Here is an 11,784-nt window from a genome sequence, read left to right as displayed (position 1 = left end):
CTGTCCTGCGTTTCTTGCTTAAGAGGTCGTCAGGAGGCTGTGTGTGATCTCTAATCCTGTGATCATGCCCGCTTTGAGGATGGAATGTGGCATGCCTGAGGATCTTTGCATTCTTCTTTTTTAAAAGAACAAAGGAAGTCTCTAGGCCCCGAGGAAGCAAAGCAACAACAGCAACCCAAGCCAGAGAGGGTATGAGCAAGATCTAGGACCGGTTCTACCGTAAGGCAGAGCCGGGATTGGGAGCTTTTGTGGCTCCGTGGACCAGATCCTGATCAGACCCTAGACTCCTGGGCCAAGTTCAACAGGTAGGCAGGAGGCATGTAGACCGAGCTAAATGGCCTGAGGGTCTGACTCTGTATTCGCAGGCCAGCCCAAGGCATTTTGGCGCCTGACGTGAACCACAAAATGGTGCCCTCCTCCATGCCAGGGAAGGGGTGAGTGAAGTTCTACATCAGGAACAAGGAGGGGAATAAAGATCTACATTGGGATGTTCTGCCCCCATGGATCCTGCTGCCTGAGGCAGTCGCCGCACCTTACCTCATGGGTGGGCCGGCACTGAGTATAAGGCAGTTTCCTGTGGAGGAGAGAGCAGGGAAGGATGTTGTCCTATCACTGCCATTCGAATAATAATGTTGCCAGACTAGAGTCTCTGCTTGGTTTTTTTTGGGGGGGGGGGTTTACAATCTCACCCTTTGGCTCAGGCAACGAAATGTCACCGGCCTCCCCTGGGGAGATCTGAGGGGTCAGAACCGGAAGATGAAGCACATTGCCAATCATTAGGAAAACCCTGGCATTCCTTGCTCCTTCCAGTCATTAGGAGTCTGCAAAGGCATTTGCTGAATTAGCCTAGTTTCTTCAGGGCGCAAAGTCTGGGCTACCTTGGCATGATTTTTATTTTATTTTTTAACTGGGAGAAATCAGCACAGAGTTAGAAGCCCTGGATATACTTAGGGGAACGCCTAGATCACAAACCAAATTCTTCCAAAATAACACTGTTTTCTTGTGATTCTTCCAGCTATACTGAATATGCCTGTTCTTTTTACAATTTCTCAGCGCTGTTTGTGAAAACGTTTCTTTGCATTGCCCTCACTTACCCCCAGTGACCCTTGTCCTCACTTGCCCTTGCCCTCACTTGCCCTTCACTACTTACAAAATGCCCCCTTTTAAACATAAAAGCGGCAAACCATGCCGATGCAATACTTTGATAAATCCCAATAGATGGATACCTATGAATTTCTGATTCAGCCAATTGTGGCGCTTGCCACTATGTACTTTGCTGCCTAGTTACCGGTATATACTGGGAAGCAAGGCGATTAATTTGTAGTTGCGCTTATTAACCTGACTGATTTGGCTAAAGTTAAGCAATCTCTTTAGCAACTAAGAGAACTTATTTTAGTTCTTGGGAACTCTTGAAAGCTGTATTCACTCAGCAGAAATATCTCAGGGGTCACATATTAGGAGTGGGCTGAGCTGGGCTTTGTAGTGGGTAGGGTTCTTTTTATCATATGTGGTGGTCTTGTAGTAAGGTTAAAGCTTATTGGGAAATGATATATAATGAACTGAAAAAAGATGTTTAAAATAACATTTGTATATATAAAAAAACCCAGAAGCTTTCCTTTTGGGAATTATAGGGACAGAACTACCCAAACTATGGAAATTTATTCATGTACTGTATGCAACTACAGCGGCAAGAATGTTATTTGCCCAAAAATGGAAAAAAGAAGAAGTCCCGACAAAAGAAGAATGGATACAAAAACTTATGGAATACACAGAAATGGCAAAACTTACCGGAAAAATAAGAAATCAAGATAACAATTTTTTTTATAAAAGAATGGAAATTGTTTATTGAATATTTACAAACAAACTGTAAACAGATAAGAACATTGGCAGGATTATTGTACTAACCTGCAGTTTTCTACGAGTATACATTTAAAGTAGACGAATAAATGTTTAAGTTCATTTGGAATATGCAGAAAATATAAAAAATAAATTTAAGGAACCTCAGAAAGAGGGGGGAGGAAGTCGAGTTTCGAAATGTTAAAACGATTGTAAAATTATTGAAATGTATAAAATTGAAAACCACAAATAAAAATTAAAAAGAAAAGAAAAGAAATTATCTTAGTTCTTGGGAACTCTTGAGGGCTGCATTCCCTTGGCAGAAATATCCCCAGGGTCACATACTGAGAGTGGGCGGGGCCGGGAATTGTAGTGGGCGGGGCCAGATGGAGGGTGGTTGACCATCCATTTTCTTCTGTTCATCTCTTTCCCCTTCTCTTCTCTCTTCTCTCTCCCTCTAAACAGACTCTTTCTCTCTCCACCCCTTTTTCTTCTCCTCTTCCCACCCTGCTCGAAATCCCTCCCACAAGAGAGCAAGAAAAAAGCTCCCCTTCACACAAATGGGGGCTTTTTTTTGGTAGGCCCGTGTGCTCTAGACCAGGGCAGTTCCTCCTCCCCTCTTACGGAGGGAACTAAATTTCCTTCGACTGCACAGAATCTGAGTAAGCAGGTGCTGTGAGCCAGCAAGGCATTATCTATTTTCCTGCTCCAGAAAGTTGCATGTGCTTTTTGGAGCACCTTAAATGCTGACCCTCGAGCTTGTAATTTTTTATGCAGTAATACTTTAATGATCTTACTGCAGGGGCAGAAAAGCTTTCTCGGGGCCGCATTCCCTCCTGGGCTGCCTTCTACATACCCCAGGGAAGTTCACCTCAACGGTTAAGCCGCTCTGGGTATTGTAGCGCCGTGCGGGGAGCAGGGCGTCTCCTAACACCTCTCAGCACCCTTAGCAAGCTACAGTTCCCAGGATGCTTTGGGGGGAAGCCATGCCTGTTTAAAGTAATACTGGAGGGTACAGATGGGTCCTGGATCCAATTAGCTGTAGGTGTTTTAAATGAAGGGATCGTTGGTTGGCTCTGGTAAGCAAGTTGGTCCCCAGCGAAAGCAGATGGACACTTAAAACTGCAAATTAATAATAATGGGTTTCCCTTCACCCTCCCCTCCTTATCTTCTTTTTCATTTGATAATTAATTCCAGTGCAGAAATGGACTAATTAATATCTCCCAATCGTTTAATTGAATTAGCTAATTAGATTGCATAAGGCAATTTCCAGAGAGGAGATTTAGAGCTACTTAGGGAGACCTTAATCACTATTTTTTAAAAAAATAAAATAATTATCAGGGAAGGAGGGTCCTCTGTGAATATTGGTCTTCGGAGGAAATGTCTTGCATTGCAGCAGTTCGGCAAAGCGTGGCGCTCCTCCTTATTGGCAGAACATCTCCCCATTTTTTCCCCTCCCGGAGAGGAAGAGCGAAAAAAGTTTAATGAGGGTTTCATCCAACTCTGTCCCAATTACTCAGGCTGGGAAAAGGTCGAGGGGTGTGAGCTGGGAGAGAAGAAGAGATCGTGGCTCTCACTTTTGTCTCTGACCTCCTCCTGACTCCGCGGAGAGTTCCCTAAAAATCACCAGCTGTAAAATGTTTGACACAATTTTTTAATGAAATCGGCCGGAGGGGAGAAAACTGCTGAGGCAGCCAATCTCTTTCCAAGTCTCCCAAGAAGCCGTTTGTAAGCTGAAGGCGTTTTTGTTCTTCCCTTGGCCTGTGCTTGCTGATGGTTTTGCTGGAAGAGCAGTCGGGGCTAGTAAATCTCCTGCCCCCTCTTCTCGCACCACCCTCGCTTGGATGACCCCAGTAGTATAGACATCTCCTGCATTTCCCAGAGGCCAGATTCCTCTGCTCTTTGCCTCTCTCCCAAGAGGAGGAATACAGCAAGGAGTCAATCAGCTGGGAAGAAAACCAGCCGTACATGCTGCTGGGATTGTTAGGATGTGAATAGGTGCCAGGAGAGGATATATTTATTAAATATTACCCTCCCTTCTTCACACTTGTGAGTTCAGCTTAAAAGGAAGGTGAGATAGGCTAGTTTTAGTCTTTTTGTTTAAGTAATCCGGACTAGGTTCCCCTTGTATTTCCCCCTTTTCTCCCCTTTTAAACAATAATCGGACAAAAAGTATTGTAAAAGATAAAAATAACATTTACTCACTCAAAATACTTGCTGAAGAGTAACAGATACAGCAGGCTTAAATTGGTAAATCGGTTAAAAGACGTATTTTAGTCTAGTTTAAGATTCAGTCTCAGACTAAGCAGATGTCCTCACATTCCTGGCAGAAGGGAAAAAGATGGAAACAGGGCCGTCTTGAGCAGATCGCGCGCCCTAGTGCTGAGGGGCGGAGATCGCTCCGCCGCCCGCCCCGCCCTCGCAGGGCGCAATTGGTTTCCGCGCGGCTTCGCCGCGCGGCGCCCTCCTTACCAGGCTGGCGCCCAGCTTATCAACCCCCCCCTGGTGCACTGCGCCACCGGGGGGCTACGTAGAGCCGGGCCTGGATGGAAAGAGTAAGAGAGAATGCCCAGGCGTTGGCCATTGGCCAATCTGGCTGGGGCTGGGGGGAGCTGGAGCCCAAAAACACTGGTAGGGCCTTGGGTTAGCCCAGGGCCAGATTTAGGTTTGATGAGGCCATAAGCTACTGAAGGTAATGGGGCCCTTTATATGTCCAGCTGTCCTTTGTCAACAACAAATTGTCACTGTTTTTTGTGTTGAATATATGCTATATGGTCATTTATGGACCTAATAGGTCTCTAAAGCATAGCTGCCAAGTACCCCGTTTTCCCCGGGAAACCCCTGTATTTTCTTACTGTTTCCCGCAGGTGTCCCGAATGGCAAAATACCCCGTATTCCCCCGGATTACGGAGCTCCTGCTGGCGGCCATGTTCTTCTGGTGACGCGCTGGCACCGGAAGTCGCTTCTACGCGCTTCCGGACATGCGTAAAAGTGACTTCTGGCGCTGCGGACATTTTGGAAATGGGCACAGCGGCATCGGAAGTCGCTTCTACGCATGTCCGGAAGTGCGTAGAAGTGACTTTCGGTGCCGCGTGCTGCTGATCCCGGATTTTTCAATCCGGAACTTGGCACCTATGCTCTAAAGCCATTTGCACATGTTGCCATGCAATCAGTCCATGCAGAATGTAGGCACCCTATATATAGAAATGAGCAAACCAGTGATAGTTTAGGGAGCAGGCTAGTAGGCAGGGCCTATGACTTACATCATAGGAGCCTACACAATACAAAACACTGTTGCTGTATGTATCTTTTATTTTATTTGTTTTTTTATCTTATATTTTCGAAATGTATATTCAGGGTTTTTTCCTTTAAATTTTTTTGGGGGTCCCAAGAGAGTGGGGCCCTAAGCTATAGCTTGTTTAGCTTGTACATAAATTCGGGTTAGGCACCACTAATCTAAAAAGTGAAGGTATCTCAAGTGCCAAGTTTGGGCCTTGCTCTCCACTCTAGTGCAACAAGGCAGTGTGTGGCCTGCAGGTTCCATGTCAAATTACTCTGATCTAGTCCAACCCCCCCAGTGGCGGAGGAACCCTCTCTGGCACCCAGGGCGGGGCAGCCCATACGGAGTGCGCATGTACGGCATTCCACACGAGCGGCATCCCGTACAGACTGTGCATGTGCGGCCAGGGCCGTCTCAAGCACGTCGGGCGCCCCCGCCCTGCTCCGTTTCTTGCCGCGGCTGGTGGGCAGGCGCCCTGGCTACCCCTAGAGCCAGCCCTGTGTGCGGCATCCCGTACGGAGTGTGCATGGGCGGCAGCCCGTACGGTCGCCGTGCAAGAAGCAGTCTGTACGGATGCCCGTATGGATGGCACGCAAGAGCGGCAGCCCGTACGGACGCCGTGCTCTACAGCTGGGGGAGGCATTGGCCATCTTGTCACCCCTTAGAGTGGCACCCGGGGCGGCCCGCCCCCTCTGCCTCCCACTTCATATGCCCCTGCAACCCCCTGCCATACAGGAATCCCAACTCGAGCATCCCTGGCAGATGGTCATCCAACCTCTGCTGAAAAACCTCCAAGGAAGGAGAGTCTGCCACCTTCAGAGAGAGTCTGTTCCCTTGACAAACAGCTCTTACCGTCTGAAAGATCTTCCTGATGTTTAGGCAGAATCTCCTTTCTTGTAACTTGAAGCCACTGGTTCAAGTCCCACCCTCCAGAGCAGGAGAAAACAAACTTGCTCCATCCTCCATGTGAGAGCCCTTGAGATATTTGAAGGTGGCTATCGTATCTCCTCTCAGTCTCCTCTCCTCTGGGCTAAACCTACCCAAAGGGAGCTCTTAGCCCTGCGAGTTTGTCCCCAACCCAACCAGAGCTTCTATGTCCGACATCCATCCTCCGTTTTTGCCACCCATGCATTTCTGACGGCTTATTTCCATTCACCCACCATTAACTCTGCGGAATGACCCCTTGTTCTCGCGTTTATGGGGCCAGCGCAAAACGGAACTGGGGACCAATCAATAACAACACTTAAACGGCTCTACGGCCCTCGACATTTTCAAAGGGTTGTACGAACATTAGCTAATGAATGAATCAATCAGGTTTTACTAGACCCTTCGTAAAATTCAACACGGTGGAAGCCTCTCAAAGGTCAGCATTTATCAACTGGTGTTTTGTGGTGCCTGCAGAACACTCCCGCCTGGGTGGAAGGTCCCGTGGGGGCAGAAGAGCTGGACCCCATTTCCCATCAGCTTCGACAGGAGAGACAGGACAAATTCTGCAGAAATCCCACTAAGAAATGTCTAAAGAGATGGTTCACCTACTTCATTTAACAAGAGTACTTACGCAGTTATTCACATGCCATGTTCACTGACTGTACTATCCTTGTGTACGGGCTTGTTCGCACATTACACTGAACCCAGGCACAAGTTGTTTCTGCACATGTGCGAGTATTTGTGCAAAAGAGAGTGCACCTGTTGATTTGTACATCTTAGCTACGGTGTGCTCAGAATCTACATTCTCTGAATATTGCATGTACAACAGCTCAACTATTTATGTACATAGGTACATAAGTACACATCGTACACTTGCCGGATGTAACATGAAGACACCACTGTGTGTCACCGGTGCACAGACTGTACACTCGTTGACTGTAAGGTGCGGACACTCTTTATGTGTACTCAGTATGTGTACACAGTATGTACACAACAGTATGTACTCAACGAGTGTGCACCCTTTCGCACAGACACTGGTACACGGGTAGAGACAACTTGTTTCTGTGTTTTGGCAGAGTGTGCAAACAAGCCTCTTGGCGGATTGCTCCTTTTGGCTTGGCGCTCCTCAGCCTTGTCCCGATGTGCAAGCTGCTTGTTTTGCAAAACTGGTACACTTGCCCAAACCAGCACATGTGGATGCCATGTTAGACTAGGATGAGAGATGGCCGGGATCAAATCACATTTCTGATGTGAAGCTTACTAGGTAGCCATAGGTAAGTTAGTTCCCATTCAGCTAGTCCGCCTCGCAGAGCTGTTGTGACGATATAATGAAATAAGGGAACATACCACTCTGGATTTCAGGGAGAAGTTTCAGGGACAAATAAAATATTCACAGCAGATTCACTTTTGTGGGAATGTTGTGGGTAGCAGGAGAGAATATATTGATTACATTTTATCCTCCCTAACTCACGCTAGTTACACAGCAGGAAGCTAGTTGCAGATTCGTTAGAATTTCTTAAGTTCTATTATTCCTGGTAAGACCCCCTTTGATTCCCATCTAAACGAAAAAAGACACAACAGTCTTCTTTTTAAAAGTAATAAGAAGTTTACTCACATTCAGTTCACAGTTGGATCCCTGAAGGCAGGCTTTAGCTTAGAGTTACAGAAGAGGGCTTGAGTTCATCCCATTGGGGAACTCATCCCACATGCTGCTGGCTGAGTGCCAGGCATGCAGTCCAAGAGAAGGCATCAAAAGAGAGAGAAAGAGGAAGGTGGCTGCGTGACTGGACCTTTTGTGGGGTCTGGAAGGGTCACGCGCACCTACCTGGTCACATGCAAAGGAAGGATGCTCCAGACCAGGTATAACAGGAAGTTCAACTGGCTGGACCGACATTCCCCTGCATGTCCACTCTAGGCAAACAGGAAATGTATTTGACTGCTTTTGTTACATCCCACAACTTTCCTGCACACTTTTTATGTTGAATCTTTTGTCTCTCACCCCCTACAGCACGGTGGGGCGTGTCAGCTCCAGGGGCTGAATGTGCCCCCCCATGCCCCTCTGCCTGGCCCTCAAGACTCTCCCAAGGTCACCCACTTCACAATGGCCTTCACAGAACAAAATCAAAATATAAAACCACAAAATACATCATCAATATCTACCATTGACGCAGAGGCTGTATCTTTCCATGTTGTAGGGACCCATCTTAGTGAAACCGTTGGTCCGGTTGACAATTTCATGGTACACCTTCACCCGGTCAAAGGCGGGTGTGGTGGAGTCTTTGCGGTAAGTGCAGACAGCGTCCATTCCAGTTTCATCCCCGTCTCTCACTGGTCTGGGAGGAGAGGGAGAAGGAAAGAGAAGGTTTTAGCAGAAATATTGGGATGTGTGGGTCAAAACAAGAGAAAGGAGTATTGAATTGCTAGGAACAGAAGGGCACAGGATGCTGCTAGTCCTCATGATTTTGAACAATGGCTGATTTAACTAGGAACCCAGGGAACTGACATATATCAGCTGGTCCATCAAGCTCAATATTGTCCACACTGATTGGCAGCACCTCTCCAGCAGTCTTCCCTACCACCCTGCCCTACCCAGAGGTTCTGGGGACTGAGTCTGGGGCCTACTGCTTGCATTCCGGACGCTCAGCAACCAAGTTATGGTCTTTCCCCTAAAGGGAGTACAAGATTCTAGTCCTCATGGTCCAGAATAAAGAGCTAGGTTAAACAGAAGCTCAGGAAGCTGCCCCATACTGAGTCAGACTGCTCCACACTCTTCTTGAGGGCCTTTGCTCTACTGGGATGTGTCCTTGACCTCTGATAATGCCTACTATTTGCCTGGAATTTAGGGCAGAGGTTGTGTGCAGTCTGGATGTGTATAAATCTCTGGCCTTTGCGTGGCTGGGATGTAGCCTGCTGTAGAAAGGCCAGAGTTGCGCCCACTTTTCCCTCAGGCCCCGCCCCCAGGGCCATGTGGCCCCTGGGAGGTTGCCTGCAAGGGAATGTGGCCCTCAGGCTGGGGAACATATTTCCCTCACCCTCGCCTACAGAACCATAGAGACAAAACAGGTGCCCATCGCAAGATGGAAGGCAATAGGATCCCTCTCCCAGTCTGCAGCCAGAAATCCTCCAAATTTGGCGCTAAGCACACCTCAGCTGCTTGCAGTTCCTTGCCTTGTAGAGGCCAGAAAATAAAGGCCAAAGCAAAGGAACTCCAAGAGTAATTTCTCCTCCCCTTCGGATATCGGAGGAATCCTAACCCAGCTGGTTGAGAGCCTAGAGTCTGAAGCCGTAATGAGATCTTCCGACTTGGGACCATCTGGCTCTCATGATTGCGCTGCCACTAAGGCAGCTGCTCGGAAGACTCTTTGCTGCAGAAGGAGTTACCTGCAGCCACCGAGCGGATTTTTTTAATTGTGCGCCGGAAGCTGCAAGTGCCTAGTGCTCAGGGCAATGTATCTGCCGTGGCGCTTAGTCGGGTCTCTCAGACGCATGCATTTCAAGAGCCCCGGGGTCAGCCTGGGTCAGAGCAGTTCCAGAGATCTTGAAAGGAGTTCCTGAAGTGCAGGCAAGTGGAAAGTGGGGGTCCTTTGCCCTTCAGCTGCATTCTCACAACAAAGCAGAGCAGCCTGGGTTCAGTTTAGCATTAACGCTGACAGTCTGCTTGTTTTATATTACAATGGTGATCAGGTGGGGTTTGCAGTGAACCCACACACAAAAGAGCAACACAAACCAAATATACTGCACAATCATTAAGATTATTAATTGGTTAATTGCTGTGCTGCATTAATTAATTAATACTGCTTGCAAGTTCCCCATTGGTATCTATCTGGTTGGCTACCGAGATAACAGGAACTGAACGTGACGAGCCCCATCAAGCTGTTCTTATAAGGCTTTAAGTAGCAGAGAGAGGCCACGTGGTACAGTGGTCAGAGTGTTGGAACAGGACTTGGGAAAACAGGGTTCAAACCCCCACACGGTCATGAAGCTCGCTGGGTGACCTTGGGCCAGTCACCATCTCGTATCCTGAACTGCCTCACAGGGTTGTTGTGAGGATTAAACCAAGAGAACTATGTGCATCGTCTTGAGCTGCCTGGAGGAAAAGGTGGGCTAGGAATGCAATAAATGCAAATAAAATGATTTAGGAGTAGACAACAGCTCCACATCTGAAGTCTGGAGTAGTACAGTCCCTCCAGGATTAACCCCCCCCCTTCTGCTCCTGGATGGATAGATGGTCCAAACCGTGGGCCGGATGCGGCCCAATCGCCTTCTCAATCCGGCCTGCGGACGGTCCGGGAATCAGTATGTTTCTACATGAGTAGAATGTGTGCTTTTATTTAAAATGCATCTCTGGATTATTTGTGGGGCCTGCATGGTGTTTTTACAAGAGTAGAATGTGTGCTTTTATTTAAAATGCATCTCTGGGTTATTTGTGGGGCATAGGAATTCGTTCATTCCCCCCCCCCCAAAAAAAATATATAGTCCGGCCCGCCACATGGTCTGAGGGATGGTGGACCGGCCCATGGCTGAAAAAGGTTGCTGAGCCCTGGCAAAGCTGTAAGTGCTCTTAATTTGAAGATGCCTTGGCTTCAAACTATTGAACCAGACCATTAAAACTAGCTGCTTCCCACTCTCTTCCCAAGAGAGGGGAAATAGCAAGTAGAAAGAGGAAGGGAAGAAAGAACAAAAGCAAAGGGGGAGGTGCATGATTTTTTTATTTTTTTAAAGAAAAGAATAGCTTTGCAGCTGGCAAACCCCAGCGAGGGAGTCCCCCGGGGAACGGAGAGCATTATATTGCCGGGGACGCGGCGAGGAGCTGGCGGTGGAGACATAGATCACCCGGCAACATGTTTTTAAAAGTTCATTAACTTCTAGTGGGAAAGTTGTGGCAACCCGCCGACGCCCCTCCGTGGTTCCCGGGGACTCCTTTGTTCATTTCAACAGGCCCATTAGAGAGCGGGAGGTCTGCGGGGAGGCACGGATGAAAAGCTGGCGCGCTCCCCTTTTCCTTGCGCTTCCTGAGCGCAGCACTTTGGAAATGGCACAGTGGGTGGGGGGGAGGCCGGGAGTGTCTGCCTGGCTGTTAATGGCCGGACTTCAGGTCGAATGTTTCAACTTGGTTAGCAGCCTGTAAAAAGACACACATTGAAATGGGGGTTGGTGGAACATCCCGTGCTTTTTATTTCCAGCTTCTGGGGCTGTTTCTTCTCCAAGTGCTTCCAGATCATATGGGAACTGGGTGCGTGGTGGTGAAGGGGTCAAAGGAGGCCACTCTCTTATTTAGGCTTGAAATCATCATGTAGAACTGGAGGTGGCGTGTGGGCTTGGGGCGAAGCTCAGGGGTTGTACAGTACATCAGTATGCAGATGATACCCAGCTCTACCTCTCTTTTAAATCAGAACCAGTGAAGGCAGTGAAGGTCCTGTGTGAGTGGCAGGAGGCGACGGGAGGATGGACGGCATTTTAAAACAATTTTTAAATTTAAATTGTATTTTAATCAATTATTTTTCTTTCTTTTTTTACGTTTTATTGTAACTTTACTGATGTCAGCCGCCCTGAGCCCGGCTCTCACTGGGGAGGGTGGGGTATCAATAAAAATTTATTATTATTATTACTACTACTACTACCATAGCTGCCAAGTACCCCGTTTTCCCCAGGAAAACCCCGTTTTTACTTACCTTTTCCCGGTGGTCCCCCGTATCACTTCGTCTCCCGTTTTTCTCCGTTATTTTCTCCTGCCGGCGGCC

This window comes from Zootoca vivipara, chromosome 11 (genome assembly GCF_965207765.1).
Source record: "Zootoca vivipara chromosome 11, rZooViv2.hap1.1, whole genome shotgun sequence".
Taxonomy (NCBI): Eukaryota; Metazoa; Chordata; class Lepidosauria; order Squamata; family Lacertidae; genus Zootoca; species Zootoca vivipara.
This window is presented reverse-complemented; position numbering follows the sequence as displayed.